Source organism: Delphinapterus leucas, chromosome 18 (genome assembly GCF_059928025.1).
Source record: "Delphinapterus leucas isolate spDelLeu-1000000601 "Yukka" chromosome 18, BTC_Dleu_Yukka2, whole genome shotgun sequence".
NCBI lineage: Eukaryota > Metazoa > Chordata > Mammalia > Artiodactyla > Monodontidae > Delphinapterus > Delphinapterus leucas.
This window is the reverse complement of record NC_143146.1, coordinates 17573422-17589439: the sequence shown is the minus strand read 5'-3', so window position 1 is coordinate 17589439 and position 16018 is coordinate 17573422.

Here is a 16018-nt window from a genome sequence, read left to right as displayed (position 1 = left end):
TTTCACCTAAAAACATCTTGCTAATATTATCTCTACACAGTTACAATTGTGCTATATTTTTAAGAATGTTTATTTTTTTAAAACATCTTTATTGGAGTATAATTGTTTTACAATGGTGTGTTAGTTTCTGCTTTATAACAAAGTGAATCAGTTATACATATACATATGTTCCAATATCTCTTCCCTCTTGCATCTCCCTCACTCCCACCCTCCCTATCCAGCAACCTAAGTGTCCATCGACAGATGAATGGATAAAGAAGATGTGGCACATATACACAATGGAATATTACTCAGCCATCAAAAGAAACAAAATTGAGTTATTTGTAGTGAGGTGGATGGACCTAGAGTCTGTCATACAGAGTGAAGTAAGTCAGAAAGAGAAAAACAAATACAGTGTGCTACTATTTTTAATGGCTGTCTGAAACTCTACACTACATTGTAGTATATCTACATTCATTCAATTAGTCCCCATCTTAATGGGTATTTAGGCATGGGTACTTTCTATTTCAAGCAGTACAGCACTGCATAAGGAACACTTCTGTGATTCCAGATTTAGGAATGCTTTTCTTTGAGGGACCCAGACTCAAAATGGATGCTTCAGTTCTCCGGGAAGTTTGTTCAGTTTATTTAGTGAAGAGCCTCTTCCCTATCTTCTCCCCAGACGTGGAGTACCAGCCAGGCCTTCCGTCCTGTGAATAAAGCAGGAGGGGGGCGGGGGGAAGGCAGAGTGCAGCATGTCACTTAGTATTATGACCCTCAGTGAATACCCCTGCTTAGCCCCAATTTTTCCTCCCACCTTCCACACAAGCCAACGCCAACTCTGAGCCTGCTCTCTGTGGTTCCTCCAAAAGAGGTCAGCTGTATTGCCACCACAATGACTTCCTCTGCTGTGTTTTCCTCAAAAGGTTCAATCTGCTTTTTATATTAAAAAAAAAAATGTTTATAGTTTTCATAGAATGACAATCTTTCTCAATCTCTATTAGTTCCATTTATTCTTAGATGGAAGACTAGATAAAAATATTTCATAAGTTTGATAATGGAAAATTATATTTATTCTTAAAACGTTTTATCACAGTGTGCCTTGGAAAATAATGAGCACCTCCCCCTTTTCAGGATTCCTCTGCGTTAGTGTTATGTATTTGTTTGCATGTTTGACTTTACTCTGCATGTGTTTCTCTGCCTATTTTTTACCCCACCTTCAATCACATATATTATATACAATCCAGAAAACAAAAGTAATGAAGATTAGAAATTCAGTAACTGTAAATGCAAGATAGAGGCTCAAAGACTAGAAAACTGGAACATGGGTATACAAATAGACTGTAGGTTATACAAGTTGCAGTGCACTTGACTCATCTGTCTATTTAACTATGGTGAATTAACAATAGGGGAGCTGTGAAAAGAAGCAAGAAAGAGAACTAGTTAAACTATGCTGGAAATTGAGCCACCAATGGCCATAATGAATTTGTGATGGGAGATCTGAACTTGCTCTTCTGATCTTTACCTGCATGCATCCATTTCAGGATGCCTATCATAGTGGGAGCATCTTATTGAACAGTGTGAATTTGGAGTCTGGATATAAATATAACATAATTTCACATAGTACCTATCTAAGGAATAACAATCATTTTCAACATTGGATAAGACGCTGGTTGTGTTTGTGTTTTGAAACATGGAAGGTTGGTTTCTTAAGGCAGAACCCAGCTAGATTTTTAAGGATGACTTTGACTATATATTTTTTTGCCTTCTTTGCTAACTTAAAGACCTAACTCCTATATAAGTCTCTGTTGCATTGCAGTTGCCTGGTAAATAGCATATGAGATAACGACCTCCCCTAGAAAACAGCACCTGATTCATTATATGATTCTTACTGTCCAATAAAAGAACATCTACAAATTCCTCAGCGGGAGCAAAGTATTTCTTGGAATTTAGCTCTGGTATAAATCTGTGAGTGGCTCTGTGTTGAGAGGGCAATGAGTGAGAGCATGAACAAAATGTTTAACAACTTTATATGTGAATGTCTACCAGGTAACTTGGACAGTGATGGGAGGAAAACAATTAAATATAGGAGTCTACACTAAGTAAGGCTAGCGAAGACTTAGGAGGTATTCATTAAGAAAATCAATGCTAGATGTCACTAGGAGTTTTTTTTTTTTTAATGATTCTATTAGGGTCAAGTAATCTTGCAAAACACATCCTTGAAGTTGATTAACCTGGAAAACTGCTTTTAGAAGCTTGTGTGAAATAGAACCAAAAACCTCAATTAGTGATAAAAATTCTCTTTGCTCTTCCTCCTTAGATGCTAACAAATGCTATCATAATAAATTAAGTAAAAAAAAAATATGTTTGCCAAAGGTATTGGAATATAATTTTATTGTCTCAGAAAAACACAGATAGAAAAGTTTAATTACCAAAGTAGAATATTGACTAGTTTGCAGACAGTTTGTATCTGTTTTTTGTTTCCCACCTGCATGTTTTATTGAGTACTAGTCATCAAAAAAGGGAAATGGTCATATTACTGTCATAGTAAAAAACAAACAAAACAAAACAAAAAAAAGAATACATAGAGTTGATTCCAAATGTCTTCTCCTGGTGTCCTCATTCCTGGCCCAAACTAATGATAGTTTCAGGGCCTCTGTCAGAATGGATAAGTGCTGATGATCTAAAGATAAGGATGTCCTGTCTTGGACAGTGTCTTGGCTGAGTTGAGCCACATTCTTATTTGTTTATTCTGCTTTGACTAGGAAAATCATTCTAATTAAGTCAACTCTCAAAGCATCACTTGAACAACAAGGATGTACCCTGAATCATCCCCACTCCCTCCCAGAGCCTTGGCCCTTTTATAGAGTCCACCCACAAAGCCTGGTTCCCATGGTGCCAGCTTGCCTCTGATTGGTTTTTATTTCCCAGGACTATTACAATAGGAGTTAGTTCTCTTACTGGCTTATTTCCTGCAAATATTCAGTCAGAAGAGTGGGTCTCTGATTATCATTGGCTCAAATATATCACCAAAACTGAGTTCGAATAAAAAGAAACATCAAAATACTCCAATAATCAGTTGGTAGTGACAGCTTAGGGTTATCTTTGGTTCACATTATATTTTATACCATGTACCCAAAGGCCTGACATTTTTCGTAGAAAAATTCATACACAAGGCTTGACATCTACTTTATTCATTTCAACCTTCAGGGTGGAATTTAAGAATGCTCCTGTACAGCTAATCATTAGTAATCAGTCCTGCTGATCCTTGGTTTTGAATGTGAAATCATGCTATTAAACAAACAAAAATGTATGTACAGCTAGAAAAGAATTCTGGCAAACCTTGACTTCAAAAAATTCTGAGAAAACAATTTCCTTGTATGTGTTAAAGCTTACTATATAATAAATCCCGAGGGAAGAATAAATCGAGAACAATAGATGCTTTAAGGACATTTGGCTAGCTTTGTGGGGGGGGTATTTTAAATCTAAACTTCATTCATTACAACAAATAAATCCTTTGTAGATTAAAAGTTAAGAGTTGAAAAAATTAAAGACAAAGGAGAGCAAAAGTATACTGTTTTCTCTATAAAAGAAAATGCTTTTTGTCCATAATAACAATGGGATAAAATTAAAATGATAAGATTAACATAGTACATATGCAAATATCTGTAATGAAAGTCATTTAAAATTAAATATTTTCACGTTATTAGGAGAATCGTTAAGACAAAAAAAAAACAGGTGTATCAGAGCAGCCAAGTTGCACAGTTCCAAGGCATGCCATTCACATAATTATATGACAACCATTTTTTGTAATAATGGTAATAATAATATGGTAATAATAATACATACATACATATTAGATACTAATGCTTAAAATTAATAAAATAATTTTAAAAGAAACAAAACATTTTTCATAATAAATTAGATTTTTATGAAATCTAAATTTTATAGTAAAACGTGTTTTTAAAAATTAAAATACTCACTTTTCCCCAGAGGGAAATAGAGACCTGCATGATGATTGCCTCTGAGAGTGAAAACTGGCAGGACGTTTTTTTTTTTACAGACCAATTGTTGTGTATTTCTTCTCCAATACTCTGGAAACTGAACTTTTAAGAAGGTATCATGAAAGTAATCCAGAATTTGGATGAATATTCGCAAAGATGTCTATTATGTGACCTAAATTTTGAACACTAGATGGATAGTTTTAAAAGTTATGGTCTATCTATACAATGAAATAATTTATAACCATTAAGAAGTATTGATAGCATAGCACTAATTTTTAAAAAAGTATTTACATAGCTCTATGTAGATAGGGACATTTTCCATCTAGCTCACATATCACCTGTAGAATGCCTGGCGTGTAGTATATGCTTAGAAAAATAGAAAAAACATTAATATTAAGTTTGTTATATTCTCAAGTTAACAATGATTACCTATTACCATAGGATTATGCCTGATATTCGTCAGCTACTTATTATTCAGCACTTTCCAAATTTTCTAAGAAAACATGCCTTTCTTGTATTATAGGGGACAGTTTATTTTTAAAGCTCCCAACTACCAACCCATTGTTGTTATGCAGCTATCCACTAAGAAAGGATAAGTTTTCAAGAAATCTGTCTTAATGAATTACTTTGAGAATTCAGTGTAGCATCATCTACATTGGAATCATCTGGGGTATTTACATAAAATGTACATTTCTGAGTTTGGTTGGGGGGCGGAACAGAATCTACATTTTTATCACATTTTTGTGCCCCTTCCCTTGTTTACCCATATGGTTCTCCACCACATTAAAGCAAGAGAATCACTGAATTAGGAAGATAATTAAAACTCAGCAAAATCTAAACAGCAGGAATGGTGGCTTTTTGGAAGAGTTTCGTAAAAGCCTGCTGAAAATGGCTGGTAAATTGGTGTAAGAAACTTTATGAGAGAGGCTATGACTGTATGTAGGATAATGGAACCCTAAGTAATAAGAATAAAGGAATCATCAGCACTAGACAGCATTGAATTTATAGAGAAAAATCATTTTAGATAACATATATGGCTTGGGATTTGTTTTTGCAAACATATAAATGCACAAATTAGTTCTTACAGTAAATGGTGACTTTTCCTAACATGAAAAGCCAAAGCATCAGTGATAGACACTATATAAAATATTTTTAAGTTAGTGGTCTTTGATACTGACTAGTATTAGGCAATAGGTGTCTGGTATACTTGTAATTTAGACAGTTTTTTAATTCTCTTTCCCAAACCAATTAAACTCTCCTGATATTCTGAGGCTCTGCATTTTAGATGATTCTAATATATATATATATATATGGCAAAAAGCATCAACCAGTCAGCAAATATTTATTAACTACTCCCTGTGTGTAGGCCCAGTTCTTGGTGTTATTTATGAAATGGTGAGAAAGACAACATTCCTGCCTCAAGGAGGTTCTATCCTAATGGCTGAGCACAAACAGTAAACACATAAACATAAGTTTAAAAAGAAGAGGTAAAGACTGCAATGAAGAAAATAACTCAGAACAACATAGTAGAGTGTGGGCCCTTTAAAGATGCATCTTCTTTAGCTAAGGTTGTCATCAGAGAAGCTTCGGTGGAGAGGTGACATTTGGGCTAAAGCTCGAGGCAGCCATACAAGGGTCTGTAGCAAAAGTGCCTTAAGAAGATTAAATAACAAATGGAGAGGCTGTAATATAGAAACAAAGTCAAAGTTTGGAAGCAAGGCCAGTGTAGAGAAGATGGAGACTAAGTTAAATTGATCGTCTGAGCAAAGCTAAGTGAGGGCATCGTAAGGAGAGCTACTGAGACAGATACTGGAGGACTTCAATAAGCAGAGGAAAACACGATCACATGACTGGATCTAAAATGATCACTCTGACTGCAGTGGACTGAATGTTTATATCCCACCCAAATTCGTACGTTGAAATCCTAACCTCTGATTTGAGGGTTAGGATTTGGAGCCTCTGGGAGGTTATTAGGTCACAGGTGGAATCCTCATGAATAAATTAGTACCCTTATCAAAGGGAACCCAGAGAGTTCTCTGCTCTCTGCCATGTGACGATACAATGAGAAGTTGGCAGTCTGCAACCTAGAAGAGGGTTCTCGCCAGAGTCTGACCATGCTGGTACCTTGATCTTGGATTTCCAGCCTCCAGAACTATGAGAAATAAATTAGCATCATTAATAAGCAACCCAATCTATGGTAGTTTGTTATAGCAACCCAAACCGACTTAGACATTCACCTTTGAGTTTTCAAAGTATTGCAATAACTATAGCCCAACTAGAATATGAAGGGAAGCTATTTAGAAAGCTGTTGTGTCCTAGATAAATCACGTTGCTTGAACTGGTCTTGAGATAATAGATGGGGGCACGTGATTGGATTTTGTAGGTAGATTGATATGAAGAATCAGAAAGAATCAGAAAGAATCAAGGGTATATACTCTGGCGCTGTGAACTGAGGTGTATCCCTCAATATTCATATGTTGAGGTCCTAGAGCCCATTCCAGTGGTATTTGGAGATGGAACTTTTGGATGGTAATTGGGTTTAGATGCGATTGTGAGGATGGAGTCTTCACAATAGGATTAGTGTCCTTATAAGAAGACATGAGAGAAGTCTCTCTCTCTCCAACTGCCATGTTGAGGACACAGTAAGAAAGTGGCTCTCTGTGACAGAAAAGCAATTTCTGTTGTTTAAACCACCCAGTCTATAGGTATTTTTGTTTTGGCAGCCTGAGCTGATCAATACGTTAATTTTTTGAGCTGGAGAAACCAGGTGTTACTTTCTGCAAAGTAAGATAAGATTTGGAGAAGGTTAGGTATGAGGAAAAATCAAGAGTTTGGTTAAATAAAAGATGCCAATTAACCTCCAAGTAAAGTAGGTAAATGGGTTGGAATTTTTTTTTTAGTCCATGGCTTAGGAAGATGCTCTAAATAAACATAAATATTTAGTAGTTATCGGTATAAAAATATCTAAAATTGTAGGGCTTCCCTGGTGGCGCAGTGGTTGAGAGTCCGCCTGCCGATGCAGGGGACACGGGTTCGTGCCCCGGACCGGGAAGATCCCACATGCCGCGGAGCGACTGGGCCCCGTGAGCCATGGCCGCTGAGCCTGCGCATCCGGAGCCTGTGCTCCGTGACGGGAGAGGCCACAACAGTGAGAGGCCCGCGTACCGCAAAAAAAAAAAAAAAAAAAAAAAAAATCTAAAATTTTGGACTAGATTAGAAAAGAATGTCAAGGACTGTTATTTTGAGAATTGTCCTATGTCAGACAAATTAGGTGGTAGCTGGAGACGAATAAATCGAAGGATAATGTTTTAAGATGGTTAATACCAAGACATGTTTGTGTGTTGATAGTAATGAACCACAGAATGGGAAGAATGTATGATGCAGGAGAAAAATAGAATACTCACAAAAGTAGAGACACTGAGAAGGTAAGAAATGGTAGATATAAGGGCCACCAGATTGATGAGTTTGGTGGGTAAAATAAGAGGCTGTTTTATGTGATTACATCGATTTTCCCTATGAGTTAGGGGTAAGGTTATCATCTGGGAGTGGAACAGAAAGTAGTGTTAGTTGATTGAAGGTTCTCATGAGATAGAGCTGGATGAGTGGGAATACTATAGTAAGTGAAATGCAAAACTAGGAAATATTCAACTGAGGGTGGAGTGCTTGAGATCATCATGGCAGAACTAGTGGCATTTTGAAGGATGACAATTCGTGAATGATGAGGTATGGAGGAGAAGGTAGTTGAAGCTGGGGGGGATTAAGAACTGAGAGATCAAGGTGCCAGATGGATTCTCTATATGAATGCTAATGTCTTCAGTAATTAATACAGAGTTAAAGCAGAAAACCAGGTGCAATCAATAAATGGATTATAAATAAATGAGAGGTTAATAGATCATACCAAAGAGGAAAAAGTGCCCGAGGTCATGTATTTTGAAAGGATCAGGGAGTTTGGAAAGAGTAAGGGAAACCAATGGTTTAGAAGCAGCAAAGAATGACATCTACCTCTGGGTAGTAATAAACATGAGCTGTGCACCCCAAAATAAAGCCACACGTGAACAATGTTCTCGACGATCAGCCAAGTATACCTTTGAGATGTGAAATTACGAAGTACACATCTTGGAAAATTGGAGAGTAAAAATAAAAATGGGTGTGTAGTCTCTCTAGTGATTATGGGAGCAATTCTGAAAATTGTGATTAAAAAATTAAAATGAATAGTCAATGCAGTTGTAATATTTTGTCCAGGGAGCTTCAAGAACTGGGATGAAGATATTGAATAAGGTATTTTAAATGCATCTTGGAATTACCTTCAACTGACAATATATTGTCTAAATACCGTCTAGATAGAAAGCACTCTAGGTGGGTGACTAAATGTATACTAGGCACTGATAAAACACACACTCTTCTCTCTCTTTCAAACACACATGCTTAAATAAGAAATTAAGTATCATATCAAACAATAGCACACCGTATCATTACTGTATTATCAATAAAAATCAGACTGCTGTTATTCTTACATCTTTGGTTAGGTTTATAGCATTTCTTGATAAATCTCCTAGGAATTATATCTTGACAAAGTGGAAGAACAGTGGCTTTAAAAATGGCTATGATGTTGAAGAAAGAAATGGGAACATTTCTGTGACTATACTAGCTGTTGAAGGGGATCTTAATTGAAGTGACAGAAACAGTAACTCTGAGTTCCATGTGAATGAATGTAACCAGTCTTTTGATCTTAGATTTCTACCTAACATTTTTAGGCCTCAGTTTTCTTACCTGGAAAATTAAGATTTTGCTATCTACTCTGTAGCATTTTTGTAAACATTAAAAGCAATGAAGAGATAGTACCTTAATCAAATATCTACAACGTTGAAAGTCCTAATAAATAATGGCTGCTGATTGCTTTCTGCTATTTTCCGATACAGACAGAAGTTACATAAACAAACACTTGAATGCCGAAGCTAAAATCTCTATTTTTATCATGAGTGATCTGGCTGTTGTGGTATTCTAACCTATCTAAATGATATTAGCAGGTTGGATTCTACTCCTGAAATAAATTCTGTCGCCTCTTGTAACTCTATTTCATCTACACGTTATTCTTTAGTATTTCAACTGAGAAAGAAAATAGTTTGCATTTTGCTGATTCATTTCTACTCTTCATGGTCACAGAGCCATTGTTAATAATATTTTGATATCTGTGAAGCTTCCTCTCAATGAACCACAAATTTTCAGCTCATAGCGGAGAAGAAGGAATCGTAAATGGGGCAGTAGAGCAGTAGGATGGACAGAGGCTCAATTTGTCCAACACAAGGATAAAGAGGAATTGGTTCCATCATGTCAAATAGAGAGACTTGGGAGAATTTAGGGACTGAAATTTCAAGATGAGGCAGAAAGAGACATACCAGGGATGTGACCTAACAACCTAAAACAAAGTATTTTTTCCCAGAGAGTTTTGAGGGGCAGTGGCATTTTAAATGGATTATAAATAAACAAAGTTAAAAGCAAGGCAAGTGTGAAGGAATCTTTATTGTATTGCTGATGCAGCCTTTGGTAGATAACAGGATTAAGTTTGAGAAAGCAAATAAGTGTACTATTTTCAATCCATTAGGAATTTTGAAGTATAATGAATAATTTATATAAAAGGGTGTTTTAATGAGTATAATTTGTATTTCAGTGAATAGGCAGAAAAGCATTAATCATGTTGTAAAGTGATCAGTATAACTTCACCTTCCTTTAACATGAGAGATAAAGCTGTTTATGACTAATCCTCTGGAGTAGGGGACCACAGATCCATATCCCACTTGGTAGTCAAAGGAAAAAATTTGGGCTAACATAGTGTGCTCTGGTTAATCTACTGCTGCATAACAAAATGTCCCAAACGTAGTGGCATAAAACATGAACATTTTATTATCCTCATGGATTCTGTGAGTTAAAATTCAGACAGAGCCCAGGAAACAATGATGTCCTATGATGTCTGGGACCTCAGCTGGGAAAACTCAAAGGCTGAAAGTGAGCTGATAGATGAGGATTGGAATCATTTGAAAACACACTCACTCACAATCCTGGAAGTTGATTACTAGCTGAAACAGGGCCATCTGGCCTCTCCAGGTAACCTCTCTTCTTCCTCACAGCTTGGTGCCTGGCTTCCAAGATAAGCATATCCCGAGCTCCTGGCTGAAGCAGAATCAACTTTTATGACCTTGCCCCAGAAATCACAAAGTAGTCTCAGGCTAGGCCAGATTCAAAAGGAGGAGACATGGATCCCATTCTCATTAGAAGGAATGTTTATATCCCATTCTAAGAAGTGCATGTGGCCACTTAAGAAAAAAATACAATCTGCTTAATATGGGAACAAGTGCTATCAATTTTATTGAACATGTGTTTCTGGGATCTATTCCTGACTTCTGTATCTTCCTTGATATTTATTTAGTTGTTTACTATTACAGCTTTAATATCATCTTCACTGTAAAGCCTAGCTCTTAGAATGAGTTACAAGAGGAAGATATTTTGGATAATGTTCTGAGTGGGGAACAGACGATGTTCCTGGTTTTAGAGACTAGTTATTTACTTGGTATTATTATCATGAATATGTCATCGTTGGATAAATTTTACTATGGTAAACATTTTTTGTAAGATGAGTGCTGTCCAGTATAAGTCCTTCACAAAGGAAGCTTTGTGAGAATATTTTAGGAGACATTGAATTTTGATTAGATTTTGAAAGCCAGAAGAAATATTCTCACTATACTAAGATGACCAAGATTTTTCTGCAGCCATAATAGAAAAATGCTGGGAAAATGGCCTACCTTCAGGATGACCTTTTCTCCCAAGATCCTATTAATTTATTACATCTGGTGATTTGAAGACAGAATGGTACTTTAAATAATACCATTATAGCCTAAACTTGCTACTGTAGAGGTTGAAAAACATTCAAAGTGAAAACCTTTATACCATTGTAGTATGATAAAAAAAATTAAAGAGAAATCTCTAGGCATATAAAGTCCATCATTTAGAAATGATAAAAACTCTGATTCAGAGATATTAAATAACTTATTCCAGTTACATCTGGTTAATCTGAGTCAGTACCTGAGCTGGGACTGCACAGAGGGAACCATTGCATTATCCTTCAAGGACATCTTATTAACTGTACACAACAATGCAATGTGTTTGGCTATCACTATTAGCATTAAACTAAATTTATCCAATTAAAATTTGGAGAAAAGTAAAGAATACATATTAAAGTCTCCCAAGTATTTTTATTGTGACTTATTTGGGCAATCCTGGGGGGTGAAGGATTAAAAGGATACAACTTCTGTGGAAGGTTTCCAAAACCTATGGGAAGTCTAAAAAAAGATCTAAAATATCAGAAAGAAACAGAAACTTTTTGTCAAAGAGAAAAGGCGATTCTGTTCTGGGTAAAAACAAAATGCACTTATTGGAGAATTTTAAAAGGGACGGACATCCTATCGGAAATACGATGTGAAGAAAGGCTTTATAAAGACAAAGTTAGAAATGTCTGAAAATGAGAACTGAGTCATGAGCAAACTATGGGGAAGGGATATAGACATGTGTGTGAAAGGAGAAAAGGTCACGCCTGGGCATCGATTATAAAGGAAGGAAAAAGAACAAAGACTGAAACATCATTATTTTGGTCAACCAACCATATTTATGACTAAATGTGTGGGAGTGTGTGTCATGACACAAGAAAACCAGAGGATTATGCATAATTGATTGTAGTAATAACTGAGCATGAAATTTAGAAACAGGCTGAACTTGACAGAGTATATCTAGGACCCTTAAGACACTTAATTCAACATGAAATAACTTGGGATTCACATCTGATACATTTAAATATAGCATTTCATTTGCCAAAAGTACATGTTGGAACCAACAATGGTGTTGAATTTAAGAGATTAATTTAACTTAATATTTATATTTTTAAATTAATCTTTTCTAAAAGTAGTAGTATCCAATTGATTAACTTGATTGTGATGACTATTTTTTCATTATTTTGATATTATAGTGATGCCTTCCAACCATGGAATACCGTCCAGTCAAATCAGATTCTAGTCACTATACTATCCCTGAATATTGATGGAAAAGTGGCCCTAGTTTTAGTTATGAGTTAAGGACTTATTTTGTTTGCGGTACCAGTTGAAGTATGCATTCCCTGTATGCCTAAAATTCCTGGATCTATTTAGAAAAGTCTAGCTCAGATTTTACACAATCCAGTATATGAATGTATGTTTTGTGTGTGTAAGTATATATGTATGCCCTTGCAGCTATAACAGGATTTGGTCATTCATATTGTATTTCTAGGATTAAAAATCTCATTGCACCTGAGCCAGAAGTCTTGTATGTTCTACAAACATCCATGAAGCTCTGGCAAGCTAACTCATTAGCATGAAATAGATAAGAGTCTCAGCCTCTTCACAGTTCTTGACACAATTTTTCCAATTTCATTTCTTGCTGCTCCCTGTATTCCTGTCTGCAGGACACTTAAGGTGCATTACTCACTCTTCTCAAATATAACTTGCAGTTCTGTATCTTAATTCATAGATTGCTTTTCCATACGTTTCCACCCAGGAAAATTTTATCCACATTCTTTTTGAAATATTTTTCTGCTCAAACCACTCTCCAAACAGAACTTTTGACTTTTTAATATTCAGTTTATATTGTTAGATTAATGCAGTATCTGCGACTTTATTTTGCATTAAGATCAGCTTTGTATGATATTATTCAATATATGATGTTCATTGTGGGTAATTCTTTTATCCCAAGTGGCCCGCATTGTGCCTGACCCAAAGTTTACAATACAAATCTTAATGAATCAACACAATGAATATTTCAAATGTTCATCTAGATTTTCTTCTAAGATGTTCTCTAAATAACTGTAATTATTTAAAGGGAAAATACAGCCGAAACCAGGGTAGGACTCCACAGCTTTCATTTCCTTCTCATCATAGGAAATGTTTTGCAATAGACTAAGGCTGAAAGAGACATCAAAGCACAATCCCAAGACAGCAGGTAGTTTGAATACTTGGTTTGAATAAGCAGACACGCTACTTATTCTGACATAGATTTAAGAGTTGCCTCTGGGAAAAATGGTAAGTCAAAACAACAACTAAGACAGTCACCCAGGGATGTTTGTGGGAGACAGTGACATCAATAGAACCAACCCTTTTCAAACCGATGACAAGCACTGAGTGCTGGATCTTTCCTTAAATTACTAATGATACTGCTGCTATTGAGTCTTTATTTAGTTCTTTGTTGGGTGTATTATATATTCTCTTATAATAGACTGTTAAATGGACTTTAACATTGAGAAGCTCTTGGCCTGGAGATGCTGTTTAAATTATCCAGGCAACATCAAATGAATTGACTTAAAAAATGAATCCACTATTAAAAAAAAAATTTAAAAAATATATATATCACCTTCAAAAGAAACAAATAGTTATAAAAAAAAACAACTAAAAACACACAAAATAGTTGTACATCAAAGAACAGAAAAGTTTAGCATTTTTATTATATTCCTTAAGTTGCATTAAATTCATTTGTTCTATAAACATTTATTGAGCTCCAGCTATGTTTCAGAGAGTGTGCTGTATTAGTTTTCTATTGCTGCTATAACAACTTACCACAAACTCAGTGGCATAAAACAACACCCATTTATTATCTCATTGTTCTTTAGGTCAGAAATCCATTTGAGCTCAGTTGGGTTCTCTGCTTAGGGTCTCACAAGCTGAAATCAAGAATCAGCCAAACAGAGCTCTGGTTATGGGGAAAAATCCACTTCCATGTTCCTTCAGGGTGCTGGCAGCTTGGGTGGAATCCTTTTCATTCTTTGAATCTCTATGGCTCTCTCTTATACTACAAAACGTAGAAAACTATATGTTTTTAAAGTGCTCTGGGATTAGAGTAGAGCCATATGGATAATCTCCCCTTTGAGTTACAGATTATTAATCTTACATATGTAAAAATTCTTTTATCACACACACACCCTCAAGGGGTGGAGATTATACAAGGGCAAGTGTCACTGGTGGTCATTTTTAGAATTCTACCTACCACATGGGCTATGTGCCTGAGTAAAATGATAAGCAAATCAGACTTAGTTCCTACTTTTACAAATCTTAAATTTCAGTGAAGGGAACATAAAATAAAGTATGAGCTGTGTAAGAAGCATTGTGTACACATGGGCATGTCAATGGAACAACCAAACCAATCTTGTAAGCTGTGTCCTGGAGGAAATAGTAGGATTTATTCAAATGAAGACCGTCATAGGGTGAGAGGATGGAATGATGTTCAAAGCAAAGGGAATAATATAACATGGCATATCTTGAAAGAAGTTCAAGTTAAGCACGGATGACAGATTTCAGTGTTTGCAGAGGATGACTAGAATTAGAAGAGAGGATAGCAACGGGGAGATATTTCGGGCTTTTAATCAAGGTGCTACCTCTTCAAATGTGTGTTTAGAAATATCATACTGGTTGTAGTAGTCAAAACAGGTCCAAGAGGTATAACATTCCAGGGAGTGATACCAGTTACAAGACCATAAGATATCATCTGAGTAGGAGATGATTACTGGGACTATGGTGGTGACGTGAAAGAATGTTTGTAAGTGGATATATTGAGGGAACGTGGGAGGTGGATCCTAAAAGAGTTGGAAGTTAAATAGATAAAGGTGTGAAGGGGGAAAGGAAATCAAGGATGATACCCAGGTTTCTGGCTTGAGCCACACTGGTAGGATGACTTGCTGTTTTTTGCAACAAGGAAATGGGGAGGGAAAGCAAGCATAGGAAAGCAATGGATGGGAAACCCAGTTTGGAACATGAAAAGTTTAAAACCCTTTCAAGCCAGCCAAATGCAGACGTTTGTAACACAGTTAGGTGTACTAGTATAGAACTCAGATGAAAGATCTGGACTGGAGTTATACAACTGACAAACCTGACTACATAAGGTTAATTGGAGTCATAATACTGAAAGCTAATCCCTAGGGAGGGAATACAGCATGAAAGAAGAAGAGAATCTAAGACATGATACCCGGGTCCACTAACAGAAAGGGCTCAAAGAAGAGAATACACAAAAGGTACTAGATAAAGAAGAACTAGGGCAGTTGCTGTTATGTAAGACCAGCAAATGAGAATATCAAAATTTTCCAAATTTGAAAGAGAGTAGGCAACATTTTCAAGCACTATATACAAGTCATGTTAAAAAAAGACTGATACGTGGATTGGACTTAGTGACAAGGGACTCATGGGTGACTTTGACACAGTGTGATTCGGTGGTGCAGCATGTGTGCAATCCAAACCAAAGTGGGTTTCGTTCTAAAAGAAACGTGAGGAATTTCTCCTTCAATAACATTTCTTTCATAATTGCTATTCTCTGTGAGAGCCAGTTTCCAGTTAAGGCTAAGGGTTGAAAGAATGTTCAAAGAAGAGTGTGACGGTGGAGGGGAACTTGATTACGGTGAACCATGGGTACCAGAGAGCACAATGGAATGGTTTTAGAGAGCAAGAGAGGAGAGACATAGCATCGTTTGATCAGGGAAATAAATATGTATTTTAAATATATTTATTTTCATTTTTGTTTCATTTTAAAAATTAAACTCTAGCTGATTTACAATATTAGCTTCAGGTGTACAACATAGTGATTTAACATTTTTATAGATTATACTCCATTTAAAGTTATTATAAAATATTGGCTATATTCCCTGTGCTGTAAAAATATATCATTATATATTTTTTACACATAATGTGTGTATGTATATATGTGTGTGTATATATATATATCTCCTCATATATTTTTACACATATTTATTTTACACATAGTAGTTTGTATTTCTTAACCCCCTACACCATCTTGCCCCTCCCCCAACTCCTCTCTCCACTGGTAACCACTGGTTTGTTCTCTATATCTATGAGTCTGTTTTTGTTTTGTTATATTCATTCATTTATTTTTATATTCCATAGGTAAGTGATAATATAAAGTATTTGACTTTCTCTGTCTATTTCACTAAGCATAATACCCTCCAGGTCTATCCATGT